The sequence below is a fragment of the Osmia bicornis genome, chromosome 11, assembly GCF_907164935.1.
Source record: "Osmia bicornis bicornis chromosome 11, iOsmBic2.1, whole genome shotgun sequence".
Classification (NCBI taxonomy): domain Eukaryota; kingdom Metazoa; phylum Arthropoda; class Insecta; order Hymenoptera; family Megachilidae; genus Osmia; species Osmia bicornis.
Window position 1 is genome coordinate 6539608 of NC_060226.1, and position 14820 is coordinate 6554427.

General features: G+C 37.7%; 1 protein-coding gene across 9 annotated transcripts in view; it reads left to right on the forward strand.

The window, feature by feature from the left end:
- The first annotated feature begins 5738 nt into the window (after positions 1-5738).
- The window catches only part of LOC114873818 (brain tumor protein), a 37991-nt gene continuing 28909 nt past the window's right edge, over positions 5739-14820 (forward strand). For 4 of the 9 annotated variants that reach the window (XM_029182542.2, XM_029182547.2, XM_029182546.2 and 1 more), the window contains exons 1-2: positions 5739-5980; positions 6577-6652. The gene's annotated coding sequence lies outside the window, so the exon portion shown is untranslated. Of the gene's footprint in view, positions 5981-6576; positions 6653-12459; positions 13569-14820 lie in introns of those variants that run through there. The other 5 variants (XM_029182543.2, XM_029182549.2, XM_029182545.2 and 2 more) reach the window with 2 other exon arrangements.

The window sequence follows — 14820 nt, forward strand, 5'->3', positions numbered from 1 at the left end:
CCCGTTGAAACACAACGTTGTCGTCCTGGACACGTTCGAATTACCCGAACCACCAGCCGGAATGCCGTCCACGCCTCTTGAGATTCCAGTCTAAACAATCGGCCACCCTCGTCGAGCTACGAAAACGAAACGGTACCGTTCCATTCGGCTCTCGGACCTGGCCAAGGATTTAACCCACGATAAGAATTTCCTTTCCAAGAAGATTGTTGCTCTCGAAAAGGCTTAAGGATTTACCGGTAATACGTGTCAAAGATGACAAACACGTCTTCCCAAAAGATCCGAAACTTCAATACAGGGGTTTCTCGAAATTAATTCAAGAAAAAACAGAATTCATTTTATATCTTCAACTCTACCATCAATTATGGAACGCCCTATATAACTCGTTCAATTTCCTCAAAATTCCATCCTTCGTTTTATAAAAGCCTCGACAACCTTCGGAGAAAACTGCTTCGGTAAAAAGAAAAAAACGTGTTTCGAGCCAGACAAAGAGCGTAGTTGGCCGAAGGAAATGGCCAATTTTTACGGGCATTCCAGTTGAAACAGGTGAAAACGGCATAAGGTGAGAATAAAAGGGAATAACCGGTGGTAAAATGGAAATGTCAGCGTCGTGTAATATTAAAAATGGCAATGGAACGGTTAATTGTTTGGATATCCCATAGACTGTTGGACGGTCTGTCCGTGGCACGTACACCTGTTCGAAACGGAAACGAAGCGAAGGGAAGAATCTCGAAGAAGCCTTCGAAACACGGTTCGCTGTTGGCGCGGACCTCGACAGTCGGTTGGCAGACTGTCGCGGCCAGGGTCAACCACTTGTAGGATCGTGGCAATTGCACCGGCAAACTACAACCGCAAAACGTCTAGCTCGGAATACCAGCCACGTCGTCCGCATAGAAGAGAACACCGAGACCCCGGACACGTATACAACTACATACACGCGTCCACCAAACAGACTCGGAGCAAAGATAACCTCGAATCGAAATTCCTCTAGCGGCGTGCCAAAATTCCTGACGATTCCGAGCTTTTGTTTCACCGTCGATGACCCGTCGCCTCTGTTCCCCCTGTTACCATGCTCCCTCATTTACTCCTCTTGCACTGTTCAAATTTTTATCAACCCCTTCGTTACTACAGACGATTATAGTTCTTCGATGAACGTGTAAATACCATACAGGGTGTTATGCAAACTGCAATAAAATGAATATGCCATTCGTTATACTAGTTGGCTACTTCAGAGAGAAGCTTGTATTACACGGAAATCCGAAACCGAGAAATTTCAACCTGATGGTCGATGTATGTTCCATTGACGAAACTAAGGATCAAAGGTGGTTGAACGAAGAACAGAGAAAGATAAAACCGGAAAATACGTACACGCGTGGTTGAACGCGGCTTACAGCTGACGCTCTGAAAATGACCTCGAAATTCGTCTGCTCTTCATTCAAGTTTTCATTAATCCTCGACCGGGTGAATGCACGGACATTTTCACTCGCCCGTAAGAGTAAAAAATATATTAATATATATTATAGTGAATCCACGTGAATAAACTAAATAATTTTCACGATTAATTAAATATTCCGAATAATTGATAAACCGGCGCAATTATGTCGAAATAAATTAAACATAGAGTCAATAAACTGCACTATCCATCGCATAGGTACAAAATCAAACTGCAGTTTTTATTAACCAAGAAACCTTCCCTCGTTTTTTTTGCTGTTACACGTTTAATCGTAGGTGACGAAGCGAGAAGAGAAAAGAAGAGGAAAGAAGAAGGTAAACCAGTTCTTTCTTGCACAGAGGACCCGATGGTCCTCTGCCTGGGTCGTGGTTCTTCGCGTCTACCCTCAGGTTCAGGGATTCCCATGGTTCGTTCGAGCCTCTAGCCTTAACCCATGGCACGTCTAACGGTCTTCTATTGTCCATGGCGGGAGCTCAATAGCGATCAGGAGGGGCTTCAAGGCCCACCGTTAGCGGTGTTCTGGTGTTCTTTTCCAATCAAGGGGGGTCCGGACCGGCTACCGCCTCGAAAAACCTCGAGGAACCTTCCTCGAATCGTTACCTTCTACTTTGTGACAAACTACGTCCTCTATGGTGCAAGTAGAAACGGGGAAGCCTGATCTCACGATCTCGCGATTCGCCGCCATGGGGTGTCGATGGAACTTTTTGTAACATTCCACAGAAGAATCGAACTAATAAATTACTATTGTGATGATTATCGCTAGGAAAATTTGTACTTTCAGATCCTACGAGGGGACGAAAATCGATAGATATCTTTGTGTATTATTGAGGGGTTTTATAATTTTCGTCATTTTATATCCTAATCCCTTTCGAAGAACGAGCAAAGTCAGTATATGGACGACTGGCAAGAAGCACGAAAGAGAAGGTCGGGAGAAAGAAAGAAAGAATAATATCCAGAGAAGAGTGAAAAGAAACGAAAGGGAATCGGAGGGACGCGGTGACCGAAGGAGATCACCGACGTAAAGGAATACACATCCGAAGAGAGATAGGGAACAAACGCGAAGAAAAGGAAATGAAACGAAACGAGAAAAGAGATCACCGAGAAACGAGAAAGAAAGGAAATGGGATAAAAGGAAGGAAAAGAAAGAAGAAACATGAACCTACGGGTTAGTGCGATGAGGATACCCGCTGAAGAAGAATATTCGCGAGAGGAAACAGAAGAAGAATGGCGAAAAGAAAGATGAAAGACAAGGATGAGAAAGAGATGAAGATGAGTTGAGGATGGGGAATGGGAAGAAACGGATTACTTGCTACTCTTCTACTGCAGCGGTGCGGGTCTTCCACGAACCGGGACCTCCGCGGTCATCTTCTTTTACCCCATCGAAAGAGCTCAGAGTACAAATCTGAATTCCAAGACATTATGATGGTTTCATTTCTTAATATCGAGGAACCAAAGGTAAATTCCTCCATTTCATTACACGATTAGTATCTGGGGAGGGAGAAGGGCACCCTATCTAGGTTACACCAATGTAGATAAAATATTGAATTTTAAATTAATGATAATTAATATCATTAGCTCAAAAGACTTTTCGCCAGTATGTATTGCATCAACCATAAATTTTGTTTAATAAAAAATATTTGATGAATTTTTGTCTTTGAGCTCGATCTGAAATATGGTTATAAATTGAAACCTGGATAATTTCTATGGTGTAAAAAATGTGATCAGAAATTAACGTTAGATCGCAGATCTGCACCAAGGGTAAATCCCTGACAAGGTCAAAACCAGTTTGGTCATCTTCCAAAAGAAAAGCAGCCACGTTGGGGCAAGGCTTTTCCATAACCAGTTTTACTTGGCCCAGATACTCTGCTGATATATTAGTCTTTGCACCTAAATGTACAACATTCTCAAAGTTGATACATTTTTATAAACTTTAGTTGTTTTCATTCTTACAAAAATTTCGCTCATTTTTGTAAAAATTTTTTTATTTGATAATTCATTCGATCATTAAATGTAATTAGTCTCTCAACTAACGTTCACTTGCTTTAATAATACAAAGTGGTGGTACATTGATGGATTTCATTCCGAAACTTATCGACGCGAAGATATTTTAATGAATCAAATGTATTTCAGGCGATTTTCATTAGTTTCTTATTACACCAAGTGGTAGAAATTCCGGTATGACGTTGCAGAGATTGCATAACGACCTTGGATCATAAATTCCATCATACTCAAAGGGTTAAAAGGACTAGAGTGTCAGCTCGTGACCTCCTTTACAACCACCGGTTGCTTCTATCTATCTATCTATCTAGATATGTACCTATATACACTTTGAGCATTCGTACTGAACTCGAGCAGCAGTTTGCAAATTGAAAGAAAATTTCTGGTCATATTTTAAACGTGTTTGAATTAACCAAATTTCTTCTATGCAAACTAGACTTAGGTACAGTGAATTAATAACACTATCTTGGAAGATGATCTCAGCTTAATAAATAATTAATGCTTGAAATTTATTATTTTCAGTTTGTTAGTTATGATAAATATGTTATAAATATTATATAAATTATATTTTAGCAAAAAGTGTAAAAAAGTTAATTAATGAACATCTTAAGTTGAATTTAATTCACAATCCTACAACTACATTTTAAAATTAAAAAATTAGAGTTACGTTGGTTGAAGACTGAATTAGAGTGAACATTGAAATATCTACTTCCCCGATCCCAGTCGTTTCACTTCTGTCATTTCCGGGGATAGAAATTTTACGTATCTACTGAACAACTTCCGGCTTCTTACGTAGCCGATGCATTAGACGATATACTAATACACCTCCATCAAGGAAATTATTAAACCAGAATACAGGTTACACCGTGGTAACCTGCTTCCGTAAGTTTTTAACATTGATACCCGAACGATTGATGACTAAAACGTGATTTATGTTCAATTCATAAATGCTTTAACACTTCAGCTACGAAATGCCATTTATTATGGCTTCCTTATAAGCGACTTTCTACAGAAATTATTCACTGTTATAGTACTAACATTTTCTAAACTCCAAATAGTTTTCATATTATAAGAAGAAATATTTATTTCTTCATCTTCAAATATCTCCATATTTCTATTAAGATAAAATTTCCTAAATTCACTTACTTGGTACAATATTTCTTATTGTGTAGGATGTAGTCAACATTTTAGGTCACCGGATCCATTTTGGTTCCTACGTGGTTGCACCAATGGCGGCCACAGCTATCCCACAGTTCCTTTCAGAATCACACTAAAACAGAAAAAAGGTGTTTATTATTACAGTAATATTCGCGTGAACACCTTTTATATGATCAATTAAGGTCTCGATTGAAACGCTATATTATCTTCTGTCGTATCTATAAGGGTTCACTTTCGTATCTCGTGGTACTAACCTCTTTTCTTGATCGAAACCTTTCACCACGAGAACACTGATTCGGATTACGATACAAGAGTTATATTTATGACATCACGAGGCCGAACGAGTGCAAATGAAAGTTGCAGGATTACCCTTACTCTCGCTGAGTATGAAAGTAAAACCCGTTTGTCCCGTGTATTATACTAACGTTGATCAAAAATTCTTTTACTCCAAAATTTCGTTTCACTTTTTCTTATTTATATGTAGGATGTTTGGAAAAATTGACTCACGTATTTTTATTTTGAAGAGTGGAGATGACCCTGAAATGTTTGAAACGCCTTCGTTTTCGGAGCCGATACATAAATATGTACTATCCTATTTCCGTACATCATATACATAATTGTTTGTCAATCTTATAGAGTTATAGGTTAACTCGTTTGTATGGTATTTTGTTGTTTTAAAAATAATTAAGAGTGTATAGAACATTAAAATTAGGACGCGATTTTAATAGATTACTAATTTCAACGACACATGAAAACGTAAGTAAATATTTACTTATTTACTATTTACGAGTTATTTGTAGAAAGTACAATAATCATGGCGTTCGACCAACCGTTAAATCGTTGCAATCTTGACAAAGAGTCCTTGAAAGGTTTGATTAAAGTGAAACGACCCGACCCATAATACACGACGGATTAATATTATCCAACATTTTGCATAAAATTATATAATATCGTAACGTTAATATCACTTCTTATAACCTATTATAATAACAAATTCACAGTCTCAAAATGATACATACCTGTCTGCCGCTACAACTTATGATTCACTGTGTGTGTAATGTGTGTGTTCGCGAAGGTACGATCGTGCCCGAGACGCGACGAAGTTACACGAGTCTGGCACGAGAGCTTGTAACATCGAGTGGTACGTAGTACGAATCAAACTCTTATATTTACATATTTTTATAATTAAAGTGAATATTACTTGTATACAACACCACTATCGGTTTGTCCAGTGAGTTCAGTGAACAATTTGTGACATAGTAAATTAGTAAAACGTGAACTGAAAGAAATATTCGCTTGTACATACGAACCGGCAAAAACCTAACCTTCAAACACATCAAATGCGAGTTTGGCAATTGTTGCAACGCACATGAGGTAAGAAATAAATTCTTCCCTATGATAAAAACCTAGGGTAATAATGTACAATAACGTGAATTTCAATTAATTTGTAATTCATAAGTTAAAGACTTCCATCAAGTTCATGTATTTCTTTCGTGATTCTTTAAAATGTGATTTTAGACCGCGAAAAAAAAGTAGATTCAAATAGGTCCATTTGACGTAATGTACATTTCGCCATTTTCGAAACAATCTGGTGCTCGCATCTCTTGTTAAAGTCCGCTGATCGAGTAATTGAAGAGCGGAAGTGCATCGACGGTTAAGGCGTGATTGGGCGATTGTTTTCGGCCCGGAAATACGTCAATTGCAATTCTCCGGGAAAACCGCGATTTATTGTTTCGTACTTTATGTTCGTGAAATGTGTAACGCGTTTCTGTCGCATTGGTCTGAAATTATTTAAAAGCGAAACGAATTTATGAAGTTAGATTCGCTTGTGCAACCATTTCATAGTTTAGACTTTACCTATATATTTATATAACGATGAAACTTCGTTTTTATGAGTACATTTATTTCTATGATTGTACGAGACGTAATTTGAATTTCCAAACTTTAACATATTTCCTGTTTGCTTGCAGGTACGTATACACTGCATGTGCCGTCATTCCAATTTCCGGTAATAAAGAGAAATGGTGGTCGGATACAGCGATTCCGGTGAGTAGAATTTTCGTTAAAGAATTTTTGAGAGGATCATCGCGCGTCCAACGTATCTGGCGTCGAACGTCTTCTCGTTTTCGAATTTTTTTGCTCTCTTTTTGTCGGGCTCCCACGACTGCCTGCCGCGGATGGTGACTGGTAGTTCGTTCGAGGAAATGGGCAAAAAATTTTAATTTCTTCAGCATGTGCGCGAGAGGTGACGGATCGGGGCGATAAACGTTGCTCTCGTTATTCTTGTCAGCTTTTGACCTCGTGTGCATGTCCGAAGGCAAAAACGTTCGATTCTCTGAAACTGTATCTCACAGTTCATTCTTCTTCTAAATTGAAGAATTTTATAAATATTATTTATATTAAAAACAGCTAGGTATTAATCCATTTAGAATCAGATTTTTATTTGACACCGTATGTCTCATGGTGCATTTGAAACGATACAAGAAACTGGAATGGTATAATAATATAGTTAGTTAAATTAGTTTGTTTTTCGAAATTACGTAAAATCTGTCCAATGGCAGTTGCACAAGAAATCGTGAACGAATGACAGAGCAGTAAAGCGTTATAACCTTGGCTTGTTTTCACCATCAGAAAAATCGTCAAAGCGACACGGCCACTCTCACTCTCACTACCGGTAGTCCCACTTCCTTTTTATCTCTTTTTCTTGTGCCTCTTCTTTGCAAGCATAACAGCCTTGACAGCTGGGAAATAAGCTTATGTATACCTATCTAACCGTCCATACGGAACGGTCGTAAGATCAGTGAAATTGCAATTGATTAAAGTGCTCTGCAAAGAAGAGCGCATCGAAAATAAGATTTGCTATGAGAAGAATATTGCAATAATGCCCAAATCTGTTCTAATTTCTGTAATGTATAAAATGAACTTTTCTAATTTTTGGGGGATGTGTTAAATCAAAATGGTTCTGTATAAAACAGTTTGAGGAAATTGAGCGTCAGGTGTTGCATTAGCATGTCGTAACAATACAGCGGATTTTCAAATTTCATTTCCTCGGAAACTAAGCCGTAAATCAATAAATTTTATTCTATATTTTTTTCTCATTTTTTCATAAAAAATCAGGCACACGACTAAGTGCCGTAATTGTTTCTTACCGCATATATTTTTCTAACACCCACGCGCGTTAACGTCATTCACGTTTTGATGTATCATTATCCTCCTGCTCTTCGTTCCTACAGCCAATGATTTGCAACTAAACAAGACAGTAATTTCTTTTTCTCCGTTGTGCATATTCCGCCTACTTACTTCCCCTTGGTCCTCGGTAAATACCGAGTCCCTTAAACCCAGTAAAAAGAAAAGAAAATCCCTTTCCAACGTTCTTAGATGCCTTTTTGAAGGTCCTTATTTACAGTGGTCCCTGCAAGGTTTTTATTATCTTTACCTCTGTCCTTCAAGAACTAAGTAAATAAAATAATTCTGATAGCTTGGAAGATTACGATAATACTGACAAATAAACAGCACAGCTTCGCAAGTTTTTATAAGCTAAAAATTGTACTTTGTATTTAATTTTATTTTTTTGCCGTTGTAATTTTTTCGTTTCAGCAGAATGTCCCCTGTTTAATTCTTTTTCATCCCTTTTCGCCTGTATCGTAATTCCACTCCACTTCTGTTTTACTTCTTTGAATTTTTTATCAGAGAGTGGAACGCAGCCGTTTAAATTTCATGCAATACAGAAAGTATTAACTTTCAGTATATAGATATGTATAAAAAATATACAAAATCAGTTTTAATTTTTGCTATTTATGCTATTCAATTTTTGGAAGTTTTTGCCAAGAAGGAGAGGGTAGTTTATAAGTGGGCATGATCAGTGGATAAGTTTATTGCCTGATTTTTATTACCCGGTAAAATCGCAACGAATCGTAACATTCATTACCTGCGGATGACTATAAATCTTGCATGGTCAAAGTTGTCCCATTAGGGATTTCCAAAACCTAAGGTATCGATATACAGTTATACCGACGTTACAACCATAGTCATAAACGAAATTGACGTATAAAACTATTTTAGAAGATCCTGATTTATTGATGCACGATGAGTCGAAATGAAACTGAAATTTTTATTTCTAACTCCAATGCGCTGTGTAAATGTAACGAAAATCTTTTTCTCATTTATGATATAAAATTAATCTGTTTGTGCAGAAAATTTCGTTTTTAAGGAAATTAATTTTGCACGTGTACTTTTAATTAAATTTTTGCATAACCAAATGAATTGAAATATTTTTCCACTTTTAAGTTAAAAAAAATATGAAAGAACTTTTGCATACCCTTAATATCAAATGTATTCGTGACTGAATACAGAAAAATGAAAGTTGGTAAACGAAGAAATAGTAGTAAAACGAAATTACGAGAGAACCTGTAATTTATCATTCATTTTTATGATACGTTATGCATGCAATTGCAACAGTGTACTTCTTTATATTAATTCAGGTCGTAATTATACTTTCTCGTTCGGCTTAACGCGCGTGAAGTCGATCATGTAATAGCGAATTCCCTATCGATGTCTTCTCTTCGCACTTAAACAGACCTCGAGGAGAATAAGTAAAAGGTTTCCGTGCACAGAAGTAAGGATTGGAAGTGTGAAACTTCTGTAATTACCGGCAAGCCAAACGGTACTTTTATTGCTTCCCCCTTTCCTTTCTATGCACACAAAGTTTTCAACTTTTCGCTATGGGAATAATAGGTAACTTGAACGTTCAAATTGAGTGGGTAGGTTTCTAGTTGCATTTGAATAACGGTACGTCCACCCTCCTACGGTGTTATATCACGTTACTTGCCTAATAATTCAATAGAATTTAAATTACAAGCAAAATCTTCACTTCGTTAACTCTACGAGATCAAAATACGAAATTCCTTTAATACGAAAATACACATTTTACAGCCGTATCTGTAATATTTATCAATCGGTATATCGATAAATATCGATAAATTCCACTGTCAACTAGAGGAGCACCCGGTATAAGGAACGCAGACGGCTCTTGGCCCACGGGCCGGGAGGCCAGCTGCTTCTCTAACGAAAAAGTACAAGTCAGCTGTTTTCCGGCGTGGCACACGCCGACACGATTGCTCGCCTCCAGACGTCCCGATCGATCAGAAAGCCCACCAAAGGGATGACTGGAGTGTATATCGTGGATCAAGGTACCGAGCGGAAGAGAGAATCTTTGATGGATCAATGAGTCGCGCGATCGACGATTTCGATAAGCTGTAGCTATGAATATTAAGCTGATTGTACCGTGAAAGTGAAATTCCAAAGTTTGGGCCTTAGTTGATACGACAAATGATATAATCGCGTTTCAACGTTGGGAAATTCCAAAAATATTTAAAATTATAGCTATTAACGTTTTATGGAAATTTGGAAATATTTCAATCGGGAAATAAATAATTACATTTTGGAAAACAGTCCTGGTGTGCTTTATAGTTTTTCGATAACGGGTACTTGCGTCATTCACTTTTCTTATCGGGGAATGTCAATAAATGGCCGGGAACATATGTCCGTACTAAAAACGCCTGGATCACCGTTTCATACATTTTTACAGTTTAAAATTATCGCTAATGTAAATTTTATTGAATGCGTGTAATATATGAATGTATCTTTGCCATGTGTAGTAAGCATGATATAAATCTAGATATATGATATGAGTACAGTGAATGAAGAAAGTATAGGCACACCCGAGTACATTGTAACATTTAAAATGGGGGTTTAGTGCGGTTTTACGATGTTCTCCTAAAAACATAAAGTATTATGAAAAAGAAATGGGTGCTCAGGTATGTACCCGGTTGCCCACCTGAGGATTAAAGGGGTAAACTACCTTGAAACATCTGAAAATAGCTAAAATTTCCCAATTTCTCCTAGTTATTTCGTGGTAGGGAATACATTCATATCCGTTTTATGATTCGATTTCTTGATATTTTTCGATCGACTGATAATTGAGAACCTCTGGCCTTTGTATTCGGTTGGCCGGAACGAAACGGAACGTAACCGACCAGAGAAAATACACAGGGTACGTTGGTTGCATGTAACGTCTCTTGGTCTGGGAGCAGGTGCTCCTTGTTGGGTCGGTTGTGGTTCAGGACCGTCGTATTTCCTTTGGCAGCCTTAAAATTTTCGTAAACCTTTTCATCGTATCGTCGACGAGTAGTGTCGAAGAAAACGTTAATAATTCTTCTTCTTCTTCGAATGCCCCGGGTGTCCATAAAAGTTTGAGTCAAACTTCGGGAGGCATGTAATACCTTAAAACGGAGATAATAGAAACACTTGTTATTCTGAATGTCTTCAATTCTTAATCTATTCTGTTTAATGGCACAACTTTTTAACTTAACTTTATATTTGTGTACTTTTTCTCTGAATTTTTTAGACACCCTATATTATTCGTATGAAGTAAGGTAGTATAGAGTTTTGAAATATTGAAAACAGGTGAAAGTAGAGTGGTGCAAAGTGGAATAAACTTAATGGCGATTTTTTCAAGAAAATAAGCTGTTAGGTAACTACCCTTCGTAAAGTAAAATAAAATATCTTCGTAGATACCTACTTATACATGCGATGGAAAAAATATTTAAAATTCAATACATGAAACTTAGGTCTATAGGAATATGTGCGTGAAAGGAAGACAAGTCCGACGTACATATAGCTTAGAGGAAAGAAGTTGCTTAAAATATCGAATTTTACAAAATCATCTATAAGTTAACCATTAATTTGCATTTTATGAAAGTTTCCGTTTAATTAATGATTGAAATTATACAAAATGCCATTAGAGTACTCTTTCCTTGTAAATTAATTCAATGGCCGGTGTTTCATTTTTTGAATAAAATTAAACATTTTTTGTAAATAAATTAGGTTTACGAAAGTATAGGAGGCTATATTTTTAGACGATTTGATCATAGATCGTTATCAATATCCTCGAGAATAGTAGATATAAGAATTTAAAAAAAAGCGGTTTTATTTCGTCTTTCCAAGATAAATGAATTGCGACGAATTTTTAGTTATTAATTTCGACATAATTATTACTTTCAATTGCATACGGACAGTTTCAGGATCATTTATCTTAGTCGCTTTAACGAATGCGTTCATGTAATTTGTATACGAAGCAATTAAGGAGAAGAGACGGTGTTATACTCTCAATGAAATTAAAAAGCATACATTTAAAATGTTAGCCAGAAAAGTGTCTGCTCGTTAGAGCGGACTTATTACTTTTGATATACAATTTTTTCAGTCTTCTAAATCCTTCATACGAATAACCATTTTGGAGACATTCTTCTCAAAAGAATATTTAAATAAAGGATTTCATCCTTTGACCCGCAAAGCCCTACAAAACGTATAATATTTAACCCTTTACAAAAAAGGAAGATTCGCATTCTACTGATCCAATCGATAACATTTAAAGTTTTATAAAAAGCATCCAATTGCATTCAAGTCGAATGACTAACTTTCAACCAATTTCTTCGGATTCACGCATTCATTACGAGAACGAGCCGCCATTGGACGGGTAGGGTGACGCGCGAGGGAAAAGTATCGGCAGGGTGCAGAGGATGCCGGATGGCATCCCGAAGGGCGACACGAGGGGAATAGTAACCAGTGGTGGTGGTTACGTTTGTATATCCCCCCCACCAAGGTTCGTTGCGACGAGGAGGGACGCCGCCGACGCCGCCGACGCCGTCGCCGCCGACGCCATCACCCACCACCGCAGCCATCGTCACCGACGTCAGGATACCGTGTGTGAATTCACTTTCCACCGTCGTCTCTATCTCAGTTACCAACAGACCGTGCGATCGTTCGCATCGGAGACTTTGTGAAACGAGCGAGAGAGAAAGAGACAAAAAGGGAACTAGGCAGTGTGTGTATGAATGTGCGGGAGAGAAAGAGAGATTGAAATAAAAGTGGAGAAAAAGGAAAAGAACGTGAAAAAGAGAAAGAGAGAGAAAGAGAGAAACGTTACAAGCCATGCCGCACAGTCTCGCCTGAACAAAGGAAGGCTCCCTCAACCGAGGGTCGTTTCCGATCGACGAACCGTCGGTTCCCCTTCGTTCGCCTTCGGCGCGCCTCGTGCGGCACAAGCGTTTACGAAGCGGTCAGTCACGTAGCAGCGGCCGAGCTGTGAGGAACAAAGAACGGAAGGAACAGAAAGAGAGAGAGAGTACGTCAAAAGAGCGAAAAGGAAGCGTACGTCTGTGAACCGGCTCGCCGGCGAATAAAAAAAAAAAAAGAACACAAAACAAAGGAAAAAAGAAGAGGCAAATTGACCAGTATTATTGTCCTTGTTTCACGGAGTTTCGTTCGTCAAAGAATACGATAGTCGACTGTCATATATCAAATTTTTCCATCGAAAGAGGCTCAGTTTGTACACGATACACATCGTTCCGTTTCGCGTTGTGTCGTGCAAGAATACGTTACAAACCGAAGTTGACTGGAATACCGAAGAGGCGCCCTTCTCGCGTGTGTGCTTTCATTTTCGTGTTCCGCGAGCCCTCTTCGTGGATTGAAGCAAGTCACCGAAAGCGGCATACACAAGTTGGATTTTTAATTGGCAGTCCTGTGCGTGCGTGTGCGAGTAATATTCGACGAACCGGCGACCTAACCTCCAACGACCGCTCTCCAAAGGGTAGACGCATAATAACCGACGGTGATCATTGTGCGGACGCGTTATAAACCGATCTTCACGTGCGTGGTAAAACAACGTCCACAGTGACACGTAGCAGCCAAATAAAGACATATAAGTGACTAGAAGACACGATCTCTGTTCAATCAACTACATAAGATATCTTTTTCTACTCGCCTTTACTTTTACTCTTCGATTCGCTTTAATGTGACATGTTGTGCTACAAATACACAGTGTACGCTTGAATACTAGAGGATTGTTTGATCGAAAAGCAGCGTTCTTCCGTTCGACTACGTACGGATTATCCTCGTATTTACGGTGAGTTTATATACAATTTGTTTTTCTTTTAACTACGAAGAACCAGTCGTAAACAAAGAAAGAAACCTATGTGTAATGAAAAGTTTATAAAAATAACTTACGTTAAGGAAGCGAGAATTTCAAAGGTTCTAGAATAATCTTGTACGGTAGACGATTATTATGGGAAACGTGACTTATTTCAGGCTCGTTAGGTAGGAGTGGTTCTGTTTATTGTCCTTCTGACATTTCGTGTGTCAATAACAAAATTATGTTTCTCAAACGTGTAATAGACTTTGATTTTGAATTTTTTTTTTAAACTATAATAATATTAAACAATTTTAACGTAATTTACGAGCGCTAGAGTTTGACACGTTTAGAAATAAAATTTCACTCTACAAATTCTTATTTATTATTTTCATAAATGGTTACAAGTATTGTTTTGTAAAACGATCTCCAACTGTTAACCGTTCTATCTGCAACTGATTCATAAAACTGATGCTTTTGTTGTTTTGAAAGCTACGTATATATCGCTAAGTTGCTTATACATACCAACGGATAAGTCCGTCGTGTTGCGAGAAGAGGTTAATTAGACGTCGTTCGAGTAATTCGAGAGTACGTGACGTTTACCGCCTGTCGGTGACAGCAGATAATTACTCAAAAGCGTAGCTGTTAATTATACACTTTGACGCGATAATACAAAATTTCAGGTGATCCCGTGATTTCGTCAATCTAATTACTCCAAGTTTAATTAATATCAGACAGATTAATTTTTAATTATATTATACACGACGCACACTGTCGAAATAAAATTCGTTCAATAGTTCACCCTAGGAAGGTGGATTATTTGATTAAAAACAGAGGAGAGTGGCCCTAATAAATTCATTACAAAAACCTTCTTTTAGTTATCACAATTTATCTGATGAATTTTTCAAGCGTTTCTAATTGTTATTTTCTATCTTTTTAATTATACAGAGAAATTTTATTCTCTTATTGCATGCATGTCAGATACAAATGCACGTCGCACAGCAGTAAAAATCCTGGAAATGCGGCAGATCATTTCTGGGAAAATTATTTCACAAATAGCTTATCCGTGCCTAATAAAACCATCCGTAAGCGGATGAAAGTACAAGCAAATAACTTGTTTTAATCTAAAGATTAAACACACGCGAACAAGGATTTGATTAAAAAGAATTTCCCTGCTGTGCAGCAGGAAAAATTGAGATTTTATATTTTCACGTTTCTCTATTATATTCTCTTAATTATTCGAGTATAT